Consider the following 18,442-nt stretch of genomic DNA (forward strand, 5'->3'; position numbering starts at 1 on the left):
ACAGGGCAAGATTAAAGGGATGGTGAAGCATCCAGGGGTGGCAACAGGAAGAAACTGTTACCTACTCCGGGTCTGAAAGAACAAGTTGACTGAGCAGTTACCAGAACCGAGAAAAGCCTGCAGCTGTTAGAGGAGCGCAACCTAATAGGAGCTTCCAACCTGTGGCCCAACAGGGAAGAACTCAGGGAAATTGCCCTTGCCTTCTCTTCTCATCCTCTATATCGGTTCAGGGCCTTCGAGAAGCAGACATCAAGATGGAATTGGTCGTGCAGTAGATTTATCAGGGAAATGCCTGTGAGAGAAATAGAAAGGGCGCCCGAGGAGGCTGTGAGTCATTAGGCCACCATCTAAAGCCTGTAGGAAGGAAGATTTGGTAGGACAAATCAGACTGTGATACAGTTTTAATAAAGCCTTGAAAAAGCCATTGGGAAGTCCTCAAGTCAAACTGTCCATCAGAGGAGTCCTAGATCTTGTAGGCATGAACCTCCCTTAGGTTCTCTGTTATGTTCAGTGACTGCCTGGGTGTAGCACATGGGAAGTGCGGTGCTGGATTTTAGAATGCACCAGCTGGCCCTGCTGTTGGAGATCTGAGAGGTGCATTTTTATAGCTGTTATACTCTCCATTGCCCAACCAATCGAGAGCTAGAGGGCAAAGGACTCAGGTTAATCCGGCTGATAAAAGTCAAGTTTCATAAGTCAAAAGTCAACCTAAAGAAGGTTGGGGAAAGTTGGAGTAGGATGGAGCTGGATGGATCTTCAGGGTCCAACAGAGCCCACTGAGTCAAAAAAAGAGAGGAATTTTCAGGCAGATGTAGGGTCCTAAAGACAATCTGTGTAGCTGTTCTTAGAGGTTGGGTGCAATTAAGAGGTCAGGCAAGGTACAACCAACCCTTTGCTATTGAGGTTTGAAAAGGAAAGAAGGAAAATTGCCTAATCCTGGCAGTGATGAAGACTATGGGGAAGGAAAGGAGACAAATATTTCATGTGTGGTATGGCTGGCAGCCAGGGGAATGGCGACGTATGAAAAATTTTTAAATAACACGAGAGCTAAAATTTGTGACACTAAGAACCCAAGTGAGGTCAGCTCACTTGAGTGAGCCAGACAGCAGAGCAATGGATTGTCCTCCCTCAGAGAACTGTGGCAACCTGTGATGGAAGATGGGCCAGTGAGCATTCTCACACTGAGCATATTCTAAACCTATTAACGGCTATTTTGCTAAGGGGACGAGCTTAGGACATTGCCCCATTCTGGGACAGCAGGAAAAAACAGTGGTGGATTGATTAGAATCCAAGCTCTCCCTGTCTGCCTGAGATGCTGAGTTATGTCATCGACTCTGGACAGCTTGTCTGGTGTGGAGACGATTCCAGACCAATGCTGAGACCTTTAAAATTTCTCTAAAAAAGCTTGAAAGTAATTGACAAGCTTGGGTGCAAAAATGTTTATATCTTGTATTGTGCTCAAATACAAACAATGGTCTCACCCCCAGTGATAGACTAGAAGGGACTTTTTAGGACTTTTTCTACTTTCCATACAAGAAGCCTGAAGGAGAAGAAAAATGAGTAGGTAACAAAGTAAGTGGCAAAGCCAGTTGATAAACGAAGTTTCTTGTATCTTACATGACTACTTATTTAGGAAAGTCATGTGGTGTCACTAGGGAGACAGGATATGATGGTAAGAGGGGGGACAGAGTACAGTTGTCACAGAGAGAGAGAAAGGAGTAATTGATTTGTCCAAGAAGATGTAATTAAATAGAAAGAGATGCAAGTTGAAAAGAGAAAAAACAACAACAGTAAACTCCAAAAAACACAACAGATGCTGGAAGCTTTTTTCTTCCACGAAAGGAGCCATGATATAGTGTTTCCAAAACTCAGCCCCTTTCTATAAAAGAAAGATAAATGTAAATCCTCTGTCACTTCAGTCTTATCACCACTGTAGTGATGCATTATCTAATTTCTAAGCTTTTCTACTGATTTGGGGAAGTAAGCATTTTTTATAATAAATTTTATGATATTTCAGTAGTTAGTACCATTTTGAGAACTAGTCCTACTTTGGCAGCTCTTTCATTAATGAAAAAAGGATTACCCAGTGAATATTTTCTAAGATTTATAACAGATGGGAGTAGCAAAATATTAAAATAATTGAGCGTCCTAACAAAAATACCTATGAAAATTTACAGCTTTGATGTTCTGTGACACTTTTTTTTGGAGGACAGGGTGTAATTTAACACACATGCTTCTTATTATAATACTTATTTTAGATTTGTTTAGCAAAATTCCTGACCATAATTTTTCCTAGCTGAGGACTTCACTTAATTATATATACAGATGGCTTTTCTGATAGGTTGCCTTTTTTTCTAACTGTTACAATATTTTGGTTGTTATCTTCTGGGTTACCAGTCAATCCAGGCTTCCTGATGGTGGCATGTGTCCCTTTATTGGCTGACAATCAAAGGTTCTTGTTGAAAGAATGATAGTGTGAATGATTATAGAGAATAAAAAATATGCTGGACTCTACTAGTTTATTAGAAAATGAGAGTTTTAAAGTATTTTATACATCTGGATTATAATCTTTTAAGGCATTTAGTACACATAGTGTTTCATTGATATTATAATTCTATTTTTATTTATAGACTCACAGTTCCAATACTTTTAGTATTTGTACAGTTGCAATGTCAACTTGAATACTTCAAACCACTAAAAGTGAGAGTTAAATGTCCAGATCAAAGAGTTTCTCTGATTTAATATTTTAATTACAAATAATGATGTTTTAACTGTAATTATAGTTTTATATTGTGTATACCACATTAAATTAAACGGGTGGAGTTTTACAGGAACAGTGTCATGGTAATTATCATTTAAATGATAAATTGTTGGGTCTTTCCCTTTAGGGTATAGAATAAGTCAAATTAGTTTCAGCAGACAAAAAATTGGCCTAATGTGTAAAAATAAATTTCAAACTTGTCCTTTGACTTTACTGATGAATTAATCATTTAGTTGATCCTTTGACATTTGCAGTTGACCTTTGTAGTTATGTGTGGTCTTATATCTCTCATTTTTGGTACAATTCAGTGGATAAAATACTGTGGATTTTTTGGGTACAGAGCAGTCATCTCTTTTGAACTATTATATTAATAAGAAAATGTTAATAACATAATACATATTAATTTAGCAGTATGATTATTATAACAAAGTATTATTTAATGTTGACATTACTACCACTGCCATTATAACAAGATTATGTATTAACTATTCCCAAGCTTTATAACCATGCTAGCATTAACACAAACTATTTTAAACAAATATTATATTTATTCTCTGTGGGTTTTATGGCCTTTAATCCAAAACTGATAGTATTGACCAATAAGATAATCTAAAATATTTGAAACTATTGATTTGGCAGAATGAGGTATGTTGGTGTAAAAATAAATATAAATGGGAAAAAGAAACCTCCAGAAAAAATTGGTATGAATTGTTTTCTGTAAAATGAGTTAACTTTTTGATGAGTTTGGGAACAGAGAGAAAATAAATAATTGATTCCATATAAAAAAACCTTCATAAACTGGTCTGTACATCTATAAGCTGAGGGAAATCAGCCTTTGTTTCGTCCCTGCTCTGTGCCAGAAATTGCACTGAGTTGTTTGCTTTATGGACTCTTTCTATTTGAGTTCTTTTTGGTGAACTTTTGTGGATACTTTCTAGCTCTAAGGCATTGTCCTGAGGTTATAACCACTGTTTTATACAGATAAAATAATTTCATTTTTAACTTAGTTATAAAGCATAAATTGAACTTAAATGGCAAAGGCTTTAGTACTTGAACAAATAATTTTAGGTAAGGATAAAGACTTTTTAAAAAATATAAGGTGGTTACCCGTCCGCCATCCCCTGGAGTGGGTGAAACTAGATGACCAAAGATAAAATTTTGGGTGTCACACTTCCTGATTCTGTTTAGCTGTAAACTGAAGTGGATTAAAAATAAAGGGATACTAACATTTACAAATAGGATTAAGTCTTCTAGACATTGAAAGGTGAATAGGAAGGGCAAACCAGTTTTTCTAAGAACTTGACTTATGATTATTTATGTAAATATGGCAAGAATCAGAAAGAATTTTGCTAATTTATGTGAAGAAAGCCAATTGAAACGTGATAATATTTCTAGTAAAGTAAATTTCTTTGGTTTATTTATTTATTTTTAGTTCTCAAGAAAACATGTATTTACTTTTAGGTGCTGAGACCAATAAAATTCACTTGAGAGTAAGTGTTTGACCTCTTCAACAGGGGTTTATTGTGACAGAATAAGTAAGTGTACAGTATGCTTGGATTCAACCAACCGTGCACCATGTAGTACTATGGTGTTACTATTGAAAAAAATCTGCGTGCAAGTGGACCTACACTGTTCAAATGCCTGTTGTTCAAGGGACTGTACTTGTCACAGAGCCTGGCCCATAACAGACACCCTGTGTTTGTTAATTATTTTTGAAAATCCCAGATTCTGTTTGGTACGTATTGCATCTTTTTACAAAGCGTGTGTGGTTGCTTCCGTGTTTATCTCTCATGGTGTGTCACCCTAGCCATGGATCTTCATCTACAACATGGTAAACTCATCTCTTTACTTGCATTCCTCCTAGTTTAAAAATGCGCTTATGTCTCCCCAAGCCTTAACACACAGACTGCAATCTTCCTCTAAGACTTCCTCTGTTTGAATATATCTTTGTTTCCTTTCTGTAATTTTCAACTTCTTTGTCCTCTTCATCAACGATTTCTTTTTCAAGCTACAAATTGGCTTTGGCCACCACCACTTGGTTGAAATGCGCTCTGAAGGCTTGCAGTGCCCTCCTAAGCCTATGAGACTCATAAGAATTTACTCCTCCTGGATGCTCTAGCTGCCTCAGTGTTTGTGACACGATGCTATGTACTTTGGCTTTCCAATTGCTCCTTCCCACTCTTTTTTGCTGTCTCTTATTTTGCCACTTGTAGGGTAACCCATCATCCCATTTTGCCAGGAGTCCCCTGTCCCAGGAAACCCCAATGTCCTGGGCAAACCAAGAAAGTTGGTCACCCAAAATTTTTCCCGTAAATGTTGTCATTCCCCAGACTTCTGTCCTTAGTTCTCATCTTTTTTTACTTAGTAAGAATTTTTGTCGTTTGCAAAGGTTTCAACTATTTGCTATGCATCAGTGGTGACCAATTAATTCTATGTCTCCAGCCATAAGTGCTCTACCGAACCCCAAACACTGTTTCTGAGAAAAGAACATGGGCTCTGCACTGGGATCCTAAAATCCAAACCATACTAGCTACCAAGTGTGGACCTTGTATAATTTACTTAAACTCTCCACATCATAGTTTACTAACTTGTGAATGGGGATAATGCTTAATTTAATGGGTTGTTGTAAGGATTAAAACAAAAATATTTTAAAGGTCTCAGTGCAGTGCTGGTGCAAAGCAATATCAAATAACTTGCAGCTCTTTTAATTTATTATTACTGGTCCTACATCCACCAATGATCCAGTGTTTTTCAGCATTTTTTCTACCTCAATTCATCTGAAGGACATAAAAATACTCCAATCAGTACAATGGCTGACTATGGCAAGAATGTTCAGTGGGTAAGAGGGAAAGAGACATGTCGAGCTTAAATAAAGCGCCCCCAGGTGATCCTGGCATTCAAGCTCTTGGGAGGTCTGTGTCTCTCCAATTCCCGCCTCCCCATGCCTTTGTTCTCTCAAGTTCAAAACACTTTGTTACTTACGGATATACATTTAAATAGCATAATTCAAAATAAATAATCATTTTATTGTATCCTCCTTACATTCCTGAATATTTCTTTATCCCATTCAGAGAATGAGCTTATTCAGTCACCTAACATCCATTAATTAAATCCACCCCGTTTTTGCTATAGTCTTAGTATTAGATAATAGATCTTAAAGCTTAGTCGTAGTCCTTAAATTTCATTGTGCCTCAGAATCACCTGGAGGTTGTATTAACACAGAGTCCCCCAACCAGGGTTTCTGGGGTGGAGCCTGAAGATGTGCATTTCTAACATGTTCTTAGGTGTTGCTGGTCCAGAGACTATATACTTTGAAAACCACTGTTCTAGGGTATTCAAATGGCATAGCAGTTAACTTAACTTTAACCTCAAGTATACGTTTTCTTTTTCCTTCTCTCCTTCTACTCATTCTTCTCCTCCTCTCTCTCCGTCTTTTGGCTTTTCTTACCTTGAAATCTGATTTCTCTCCCTCACCCTTTGACATTTTAAATGGGTCTTGGGATTCCACTAATTTTCATTTTTTAAATATAATCTTTATTTGCAAATGCAATTTATTAATAGGAATCTAGTATGTGAATTCCATATCATCACTAGGTCTTAACCATATTTACATACATGAAACCTGATACTCAGTTAAGAGCCTCAGAGAAAGTGAAGGTTAGTTATGTTTAAATGCCTTGAATTTCAGCTTTTGTTCTGTTTTCTTTTCTTGATATAAATGTATGAAACGTTTCTTTGCGTAAAAATGGTCACTCCTTTATTTTGTAGACTTGAGCACAAAAAATGTAAATGACAGTCTCAAAGTCACACAAATAGTTAATGGCAGCTCAAGGAACATTTTCGATTTCTTAGTTTAGTACATTTCCCACCTCCTCTTAATATAAAAGTTCAGGTTATGGATGGTGTGATGTTTAGGTCACTGTTAGGGTAATAACAGCCCCAGATATATATATATAATTTAATTGGGGTATAATTGCTTTACAATGTTGTGTTAGTTTCTGCTGTACAATGAAATGAATCAGCTATATGTACACATATATCCCCTCCCTCTTGGACCTCCGTCCCCCCTCCACCCCCATCTAGGTCATCACAGAGCACCCAGCTGAGCTCCCTGTGCTGTACAGCAGGTTCCCACTAGCTATCTGTTTGACACATGGTAATGTATTTATGTCAAACCTAATCCTTGGATTTCCATATTACTTAGAATTATTGACTGTGCCTTCCTTGCATAGAGACATTCAGCTAGGTAAAATAAAAAGAAGTGCTTCAATTTTCCCTATGATCAAAATAGTGGATTTTTGGAACCTCAGTGTTGCTAATAGGAATTTGTGCTCTTCTCCTTGTGAACATAACCATTGTTTTTAAAACATACTGCAGAGCAGAGCAGTGTGTGGAATGTGTGTGATCCGCAAATGGGGAACACAGAACCTTTTAACCTAATGAGAGCTTCCACTTCCCAGGGTGACCTGTTTGTACTCTGTGCCAAAAGACCTCTAAAAGGCCTACAGCTGCTTTCATGTTGTCATTTCAGACATGAAGTACAGCACCCTGCAGCAGCTGCAGAGACCCCCACCACCTGTTCTGCATACACTCAGGAAAGGAGCTCTTTAATCTCTGGGCTTGGGAAAAAATTTTATTAAGGAAAGAAATGGGGCCACGGAATTCCTGGGGTGAGCCTCAGGAACACAGCAGGTGGTGGCCAAGAAGCCATGACAAAACTAAGGAAAAGGATTCAGATTCTTTTCAAGGCTATGCGTGATTAGCAAAGTACATGTGGGTTCCAGCTGTCCTTTAGAGGAGACCATGTTTTTCATCTCTAAGAATGAAGGATGGCTTTCCATCTAATGAACTTGGAAGACTCTCTTGGCAGGTTGCTTTGTTATAAGCTAGATATCTCCAGTTATACTTTGTTTTTATTCTTTTCTGAAACCAACTCCATCCAGACTAATTCTGAAAGCTCTTCTAAAGTTTACAATAGGAAATGAGATTTCTTTTCTTTCTTACTCTCATTTCATTTCTGTTTTTTTCTTTATTAAATGTGGTCTTAATTAACTCTTGGACAAGGCCGCTCTCTGTGATGCATTGCTCTCAAGAAGATCTGCTGGTGATGGCTGTCTGTCATTCTGCTTCCGAGGTAAACTCACTGGGTATTGACATAGAGGCAGAACAGACAGAACAAAGGCTGATACCAAAGACAAACAGCAGCAGCATTAGCAGATTTATAAAAGACTTTAAAAAATACCAACAACACTGGGAATTTTTAGGGACAATTGACTTGAGAAAAGTCAACCAACTGGCTCATTTCCTACAGACTCATTTTCGATGCTCCACAACCATGGTATCACCAAAGATATGCGTGACTCTCAATCTGTCATATACAATGAGAGATTAGGGGGAGGTTGATCTTATTCTTCTAAATCATGACTCTTTTTTGCTTCTTATAGTTATTTTGTATGTTTGCATCCTGCATAGGTTATCTCCTGGAGCATCAGGTAACTAAGGTGGAATAAACATACTGACTTCTCTGATTGAAAATGCTGCTGTGTTCATTATTCACTGCACATGCTATCCAAATATTCTTTTTTTTTTTTTTTTTTTTGTGGTACACGGACCTCTCACTGCTGTGGCCTCTCCCGTTGTGGAGCACAGGCTCCGGATGCTCAGACTCAGCGGCCATGGCTCACGGGCCCAGCCGCTCCGCGGCATGTGGGATCTTCCCGGACCGGGACACGAACCTGTGTCCCCTGCATCGGCAGGCGGACTCTCAACCACTGCGCCACCAGGGAAGCCCTATCCAAATATTCTTATTGATTTGTCTGCATCCACATATCTGCCAATGGAGACAATTTGGTAGCAAAGTTATTTATTTTATTTTTTTTGGCAAATGAAGGTATAGGTCAAAATAATTTGCTCTGATATGTTATCCAAAAGTTAAGGAGAAAACAAACAAAAAAAGATAAAAGAAAAAGAAAACTAAACAAAAACTAAACTGGCTTTTGTAGAGAACCTTTTTATTGTTTGCTATAGTTTTGCCCTGACAGGAGAGTGTATGGGACTCACATGTGCTTGATGCCTCCAAACACGTGGTCAGATATTGGACCCTTCCTTTCTCAAGGCATCCTATTCATAGTTGGTGCCAAAAGCCTCCCAGAAGGACTGCAGCTACTTGCATTTTGCTATTTCAGACACAACTATAGATGCTGCCACAGCTGTGGGTCTCCCCTTCCACTCTGTAAACTGCCTTTTCTCCCCCTTCAGGGTCTCCCCTCCACACCCCAGGGCCAGGGCCTTCGGAATGACTGACAGTTCCCCAAACCTACCGTGCTGCCAAGCTGACTGGAACCTTGGCTGCAAATGCCCTTCCTCTCTCTCTTCACTTGGCTGACTCTTACTCATCCTTTTCAATGTAGCTTAGATACCACCTGCTCCAGGAGCTTTCCTTGATCTGTCACCTCCCTGACCCCCAATCTTGTATAGTTCCTCCTCTGTGCTTGTATGGCATACAAGGTTGTCTCCCGCAGTTACCTGTGTTGTTTGCTTATTTCCTTTTCCAATCAGTTTCAGAAGTTTTTGGTGACAAAAATTGTGTTTTACTGATTTCCCTATCCTTTGTAACTATAGCGGCAAGGAGCTGAAAAAAAGTGCTGTTGAATGAAAATTAATTGATTGACTCCAGGCAGATATTCCAGTTATAGTTAAAGAGTGGTGCTTCATGCTAATGATAGGTCCTCTTTCAAATAGACTCAAAATGTGTGTGGCTCAAACACAATAGAAGTCTATTTCTTGTTCACATAGCAGTTGGAGGTGGTATTTTTGGTCAGTGGGACCAGAAATTCTCTATGGGATGGATCAGTAACCCTGGCTGACGGAGGCTCTGCCATCTTCAATGCACAGCTTGCAACCTCTGTGGCCGTCTCAGTCTCAGGCGTCCAAGAGCCGGAAACAGCCCTGCGAAGTGATCCAAAGAGCAAAACGCATGCATGTGGGAGGCTCTTCTGAGCCAGGCCAGGAGGGGCACATGCCTTCCATTGCCTGGAGCTCAGTCACTTGGGAGCACAGAGCTCTTGCAGGGCTAACACACTAGTACACTAATTTAGCAAAACATCAGTGTGACTCCTTTTCATACTGGGCCAACCATTAATTCCATTTCTATAAAACCATGAAATTGCTAGTTTCTGAATATTTTACTTTATGTCTTCAAACAGAAAGCTGCTTTTGGTTTATTATGAAACAATGTTCAAACACTAATATCATAACAAAAGAAAACTCAAAATATATTTTATTTGCCTAAGCCCCGCCACGTTTCCCTGCTCTAATCTGGATTCTGTTGTCCGACCTGGGTCTGAGAGAGAGAGAGAAAAAGAAAGTATGCTCGTTAACCCTGCTATTTATTCCTATTAGGTACCAGGTACCATGCTCAATGCTAAGAACACAAAATGAGTGAGGCAGTATCTGCTTTCAAGGTTCTTATAATCTAGTGGCACTAAAATGAATGGAAAATGATCGGTGTGCTAGGCAAGCTTCTCTCTTCCTGTTATTCATTTTCAATCTATTTCTTGACTTAATTTTCTCTTATCCAGTGTTCCCCAAATTGAACTTCAAGCTTCCAATTTTGTGCAATTATAGACCTTTATACATTCTCTTTATATCCTATCCCAAAAGAGTTATCATTTATACAGTCTCTTCAAACCAATACTGGTGATTTTTTTTTAATACTGGTGATTTATGAGAGCTACTATTAGACCTTAGGTGTTTTTATTTATGTTCTTTTTATAGAGGAAACCAGGGTTATTTAATGTCTTTTAGAAGCCTCAACTATCAGGTAGAAAATATAAGCATCACCAATCATCAGGAAAATGCAAATGCAAATTACAGTGAGCTATCTTCTCATACCTGTGAGAATGATTCTCATCAAGAAGACAAGAGAAAACAAGTGCTGGTGAGGATGTGAAGAAAGGGAACCTTTGTACACTTTGGTGGGAATACAAATTGGTTAAACCACTGTGAAAATTAAAAACAGATCTACCATATGATCCAGCAATTCCACTTCTTGGTATACACCCAAAGAAAATGAAAACAGGATTTTGAAGGAATATATACACTCCTCTGTTGATTGCAGCATATTTACAATAGCCAAGATATGGAAACAACCTAAGTGCCCATGAATGCATGAATGGATAAAGAAGATGTGGTGTATATACGCAATGGAGTGTTATTCAGTCACGAGAAAGGAGGACATCCTGCCATTTGCAATGACATGAATGGACCTTGAGCACATTATGCTAAGTGAGACAAGTCTGACAGAGAGAGACAAGTACTGTATGGTATCACTTGTATGTGGAATCTAAAAAAACCAAACTCATAAAAAAAGAGTAAAATGGTAATTATGAGGGGATTGAGAGGGGAGAAGATAGGACAAATGTTTAAGGGTATAAATTTAAAACAAGTAGTAAATAGGCCTTAGAGAGCTAATGTACAGCATGGTGAATATAGACAGTATTGTATTATAATCAACAAAATTGCTAAGATACTAGAAATTAATTATTCCAGCCACTAAAAAAGGATAATTATGTAACATGAGAGGTGTTAATTATCACTGCAATGACAATCCTATTACAATATGTAAATGTAACAAATTAACTTGGGTACCTTAAATTTACACATTATATGTCAAATATATTTCAATAAAAATATAATATTCATTATATTCACACACACGCACATAGGATTTTCAAATAATTTTGAGAAATTCTAAAACATATCATTTATTTTCTTTTACTTAAATTTAAAAGAAATTACTAAAAAAGAAACAACTATTATTATTCATCTTATATTAGCTTTGACATAATGTTTTTTGTATATCACAGGAGAATAATTCTTTTAGAAAAGCTTTCTATATATGTCTTTTTCTATGTCAGTTTCAGATAGGTCTAGGTGAAAAAAACAAACAACAAAAACTTGTTTCATACAAGTTCTGGGAAAGTACAGGTGAAACATTTTTTTCCTCATCATTCATTTTTCCTCATTCATATAATGCAAATTCAAATCACATAATGTAAAATGAAATATTACACTAAATGTTGACTAAATGTTTTATATGGTTATATTTTGTCTCATCATTCAGACTGCAAGCTTCCTGAGGATTGAAATCAACATTTTATTTATCTTTTCAACTCTATCATGATAGTATGTCTCATAATTACTGATTATTGGATCATGTATTAATTCTCTTATGTGAAATATGCTACTAACAATTTTGCTTTTCATTTTCTGCTTATATATATATATTTAAAATTTTTTTCTTAATAATTGCAATTTAGTATTTACTTATATGATTATGTTGATCCTGTGTTCAAAGAGTTCATTTAGAAAGTAGAGAAAATTTGAATTTTCTTTACTTCTCTCAGAAGATTCTCAGATAAGTTAAAACAAATACATTGCAAGAATAGCTGTCAAAATATTAGACAAATCATTTAAAATATAGTAAAAGGCAATATGCATATAAAAGAAGTAAACTATTCTTAAGACTTACAAAAATGGAGAGAATAAAAAGAAAGTCAGCCTTTGCAAAAGGATTGTTAAGTCAGACGTTCCAAACTTCATCAAAGTCTTAAAAAACAAAACAAGAAAAAGACAAAGAAAGAAACCAGATGCATATTTGGGGCCCATCTATGGAAAGTATTACATTTTTTATGGTTTCAGCAAAGGTACTAGAATAATAAAATGATTATTGTTGCAGTCATCCCTCTTATCCTAAATGAATTCAATTAGATACCCTTGAAATTTTGCATTTTGCCAGGTTGGGGCTGCGTGATAGAGAGTGGACACCAACCTAACAGCTGGAAGTACGAGCTAGGTGCCCTTGTGAATTACAAGGGAAGCGCTGCCAGATGTCCTCAAATCTGAATTTGAAGGAGCCACCGCAAGGGTAAGTTAGGAGACCACTTTGAGGGGCATTGTTGCCGGTTTCCCCTGCCTATCTATCATCTATCTATTTGACTCAACATTATTGAGGTATAATTTGCATACAGTTTTATTGAGATATAATTGACATAGTACTGTATTCATTTAAGGTGTGCAGCATAATAATTTGACTTACATACATCATGAAATGATTCCCATAATAATTTTAGTGAACATCCATCATCTTATATAGATACAAAGTAACAGAAAAAGATTTTTCTTGTGATGAGAACTTAGGATTTACTCTTAACTTTAATACATAACAAAAGCAGTGTTAATTATATTAACCATGTTGTACATTACTTCCCTAGTACTTACTTATCTATAAACTGGAAGTTTGTACTTTTTGACTACCTTTCTTTGATCCCACTCTCTCCCTCCCCCATGATAGCCACAAATCTGATCTCTTTTTCTATGAGCTTGTTTGTTTGTTGAAGTATAATTGACCTATAACATTATATTAATTCCTGGTGCACAGCATAGTGATTTGATATTTCTGTACATAACAAAATGATCACCATGATAAGTCTAGTTATTGTCTGTCACCATACAAAGATATTACATTATTACTGACTATATTCCTCATGCTGTATGCTTCAGCCCCATGACTCATTTATTTTGTAACTGGAAGCTTGTACCTCTTAATTTACCTATTTTAAATGTACAGTTGGCTGAATTTTGTTAATATTGTAATGATAATGATGTAAGTCCTGTACCTCTGCAGTTGTCCTCTTCCCTTGACACTTGGCCATGGGCAACCACTGATCTTTCTGCCACTTCAATTTTTCCTCTTCCAGAGTTTCATATAAATTAAATTATATAATAAATCGTTTGACTTCTTTGATCTAGCATATGGTTTTGAGATCCCTCCATGTTGTTGTGTACAATATTGTTTCATTTATTGCCAAGTAGTATTCTATTGTATAGATATATCACAAGCTGTTTATTCACCAGTTGATGGGCATTTGGATTATTTCTAGTTTTGGGCTATTATGAATAATATTACAATGAACACTTGTTTACAAGTCTTCATGTGGACAAATATTTTCATTTGTCTTAGATAAACATTCAGTAGTAGGACTGCTGTGTCCTATGATAAGCATATGTAAGACTTTGTAAGGTATTCCATACTAATTTTTCAAAAGTGGCAGTATTGGGGCTTCCCTGGTGGTGCAGTCGTTGAGAATCCGCCTGCCGATGCAGGGGACGCGGGTTCGTGCCCCGGTCTGGGAAGATCCCACATGCCACGGAGCGGCTGGGCCCGTGAGCCATGGTCGCTGAGCCTGCGCGTCCGGAGCCTGTGCTCCGCAACGGGAGAGGCCACAGCAGTGAGAGGCCCGCGTACCACAAAAAAAAAAAAAAAAAAAAAAAAAAAATGGCAGTATCATTTTCCACTCCTACTAACAAAGTAGGAGGGTTACAGTACCTCCTCATCCTCACCAACACTTGTTATGGCCAGTCTTCTAAATTTTATCTATTTTAACGAATGTGCAGTGATATGTTATTGTGATTTTAATTTGCATTTCCCTGATGCCTAATAATGTAGAGCATCTTGTTATATGCTTATTTTACGTTTGTATATTTTCCGGTCAAATCTTTTAATTATTTTGTAATTGGGTTGTCTTATAATGTTGTAAGAGTTCTTTATATATTCACTATACACAAGCTCCTTGTCAGACGTATGTTTTGCAAACACTTTCTCCCAGTCTATGCCTTGTCTTTTCATTTTCTTAAGTATGTCATACAAAGAATAAAAGGTTTTAACTTTGATGTTAAAAACTGTTTCATAATTTGATATTCTAGATGTTATTTTTCAAATTTCAAATTCCAGTTGTTACTAACATGCAGAAATTCATTTGGTTTTTGTATATTAATCTTTATCCTGCACAATTACTATATTAACTTATTATATTTACTAGCTGTGCATATTTCATAAGATTTTCTACATAGATGATCATGTTACCTGTAAATAGTACCCCCCCCCCAATCTGGATTCCTTTTGTTTCCTTTTATTTTATTGCTCCTGTGCAATGTTGAATAGAAATGACCAGATCAAGCATCATTGTCTGGTCCCTGATGTTAGGGGGACATCATTCAGGCTTCACCATCAAGTATGATTATCAGTTGTAGGTCTTTTTAGAAACCTTTTAGTAAGTTGGGGTTCTCTTTTCTTTAAAATATTTTATTCAATGAAAGATTCTTTAAATTCTTTAGTGCTTTAAAATTTACACAAGTTTCACACACATGATTTCATATAATCCCATAATAAACTTTTTTTCTCCCTTACTCCTATGTTGCCCCTACCCCCTTCCCTCTCCCCACTGGCAACCACTAGTTTGTTGTCAATATCTATGAGTCTGCTTCTATTTTGTTTTATTCACTAGTTTGTTGTATTTTCTTTTCTTTTTTAAACAACGTTATTGGAGTATAATTGCTTTACAGTGTTGTGTTAGTTTCTGCTGTATAACAAAGTGAATCAACTATATGTATACATATATCCCCATAACCCTCCCTCTTGTGTCTCCCTCCCACCCTCTCTATCCCACCTCTCTAGGTGGTCACAAAGCACCGAGCTGATCTCCCTGTGCTATGCGGCTGCTTCCCACTAACTGTTGTACATTTGGTAGTGTATATATGTCAACACTACCCATGCACTTCGTCCCAGCTTACCCTTCCCCGTCCCCATGTCCTCAAGTCCATCCTCTACATCTATGTCTTTATTCATGTCCTTCCCCTAGGTTCATCAGAACCATTTTTTTTCTTTAGATTCCATATACATGTGTTAGCATACGGTATTTGTTTTTCTCTTTCTGACTTATTTCACTCTGTGTAACAGACTCTAAGTCCATCCACCTCACTACAAATAACTCAATTTCTTTTCTTTTTATGGCTGAGTAATATTGCATTGAATATATGTGCCATATCTCCTTTACCCATTCTTCTGTCGATGGGCACCTAGGTTGCTTCCATGTCCTGGCTATTGTAAATAGTGCTGCACTGAACATTGTGGTACATGACTCTTTTTGAATTATGGTTTTCTCAGGGTATATGCCCAGTAGTGGGATTGCTGGATTATATGGTAGTTCTATTTTTACTTTTTCAAGGAACCTCCATAGTCTTCTCCACTGTGACTGTATCAATTTGCATTCCCACTGACAGTGCAAGAGTGTTCCCTTTTCTCCACACCCTCTCCAGCATTTATTGTTTGTAGATATTTTGATGATGGCCATTCTGACTGGTGTGAGGTGATACCTTATTGCAGTTTTCATTTGCATTTCTCTAATGATTAGTGATGTTGAGCATCCTTTCATGTGTTTATTGGCAATCTGTATATGTTCTTTGGAGAAATGTCTATTTAGGTCTTCTGACCATTTTTGGATTGGGTTGTTTGTTTTTTTGATATTGAGCTGCATGAGCTGCTTGTAAATTTTGGAGATTAATCCTCTGTCAGTTGCTTCATTTTATGCACATTTTGAAAGAATGTTGATTCTGCTGTTGTTGGTTAAAGAGTTGTATAAGTGTCAATCAGGCAAAGTTGGTTGATAATATCCACATCTATATCTTTACTAATTTATGGACTATTTTTCTATCAATTATTGAGAAAAGGATATTAAAATCTGACTAAAGTTGTGAATTTGTGTATTTCTCCTTATAGGTCTAACAGTTTCTACTTTATGTATTTTGAAGCTCTCTTGTTAGTGGCATAAATATTTAGAATTGTTATGGCCTCCTGCTTAATTGACCCTTTCATCATTATGTCATAAACTTCTTTATCCCTGAAAATATTCTTTGATCTAAAATATACTCTTCCCGATCCAAAACCTATGCGAAGCAGCAAAAGCAGTTCTAAGAGGGAAGTTGGTAGCAATACAATCCTACCTCAAGGAACAAGAAAAATGTCAAATAAACAATCTAACCCTATACCTAAAGGAACTAGATAAAGAAGAACAAACAAAACCCAGTTAGTAGAACGAAAGAAATCATAAAGATCAGAGCAGAATTAAATGAAATAGAAACAAAGAAGACAATAGGAAAAATCAATAAAACTAAAAGCTGGTTCTTTGAGAAGATAAACAAAATTGATAAACCTTTAGCCAGACTCATCAAGAAAAAGAGGGAGAGGACCCAAATCAATAAAATTAGAAATGAAAAAGTGAAGTTACAAAGGACACTGCAGAAATACAAAGCATCCTAAGAGACTACTACAAGCAACTCTATGCCAATAAAATGGACAACGTGGAAGAAATGTACAAATTCTTAGACAGGTATAATGTTCCAAGACTGAATCAGAAAGAAATAGAAAATATGAACAGACCAATCACAAGTAATGAAATTGAAACTGTGATTAAAAATCTTCCAACAAACAAAAGTCCAGGACCAGATGGCTTCACAGGTGTGTTTTATCAAACATTTAGAGAAGAGCTAACACCCATCCTTCTCAAAGTCTTCCAAAAAATCACAGAGGGAGGAACACTCCCAAACTCATTCTACAAGGCCACTATCACACTGATACCAAAACCAGAAAAGATACTACAAAGAAAGAAATTTACAGACCAATATCACTGATGAATATAGATGCAAAAAAAATCCTCAACAAAACACTAGCAAACGGAATCCAACAACACATTAAAAGGATCATACACCAAGATCAAGTGGGATTTATCCCAGGAATGCAAGGATTCTTCAATGTACACAAATCAATCAATGTGATACACCATATTAACAAATTGAAGAATAAAAACCATATGATCATTTCAATAGATGCAGAAAAAGCTTTTGACAAAATTCAACACCGATTTATGATAAAAACTATCGAGAAGTTGGGCATAGAGGGAAGCTACCTCAACATAATAAAGGCCATTTACGACAAACCCACAGCAAACATCATTCTCAATGGTGAAAAATTGAAAGCATTTCCTCTAAGATCAGGAACAAGACAAGGATGTCCACTCTTGCCACTGTTATTCAACATAGTTTTGGAAGTCCTAGCAATGGCAATCAGAGAAGAAAAAGAAATAAGGAATCCAAATTGGAAAAGAAGAAGTAAAACTGTCACTGTTTGCAGATGACATGATACTATACATACTCCTAAACATGCCATCAGAAAACTACTAGAGCTAGTTGGTGAATTTGGTAAAGTAGCAGGATACTAAATGAATACACAGAAATCTCTTGCATTCCTACACACTAACAATGAAAGATCAGAAAGAGAAATTAAGGAAACCATCCCATTCACCACTGCAACAAAAAGAATAAAATATCTAGGAATAAACCTACCTAAGGAGGTAAAAGAACTGTACACAGAAAATTATAAGATACTGATGAAAGAAACCAAAGATGGCACAAACAGATGGAGAGATATACCATGTTCTTGGATTAGAAGAATCAATATTGTGAAAATGACTATACTACCCAAAGCAATCTACAGATTCAATGCACTCCCTATCAAATTACCAATGGTATTTTTAGCAGAACTAGAACAAAAAATCTTAAAATTTGCATGGAGGCACAAAAGACCCCGAATAACCAAAGCAATCTTGAGGGAAAAACATGGAGCTGGAGGAATCAGACTCCTTGACTTCAGACTATACTACAAAGCTACAGTAATAAGACAATATGGTACTGGAACAAAAACAGAAATATAGATCAGTGGAACAGGATAGAAAGCCCAGAGAAAAACCCATGCACCTATGGTCAACTAATCTGTGACAAAGGAGG

This window comes from Monodon monoceros, unplaced genomic scaffold, assembly GCF_005190385.1.
Source record: "Monodon monoceros isolate NGI ecotype Baffin Bay Population unplaced genomic scaffold, NGI_Narwhal_1 Super_Scaffold_15, whole genome shotgun sequence".
In the NCBI taxonomy this organism is placed as follows: Eukaryota; Metazoa; Chordata; class Mammalia; order Artiodactyla; family Monodontidae; genus Monodon; species Monodon monoceros.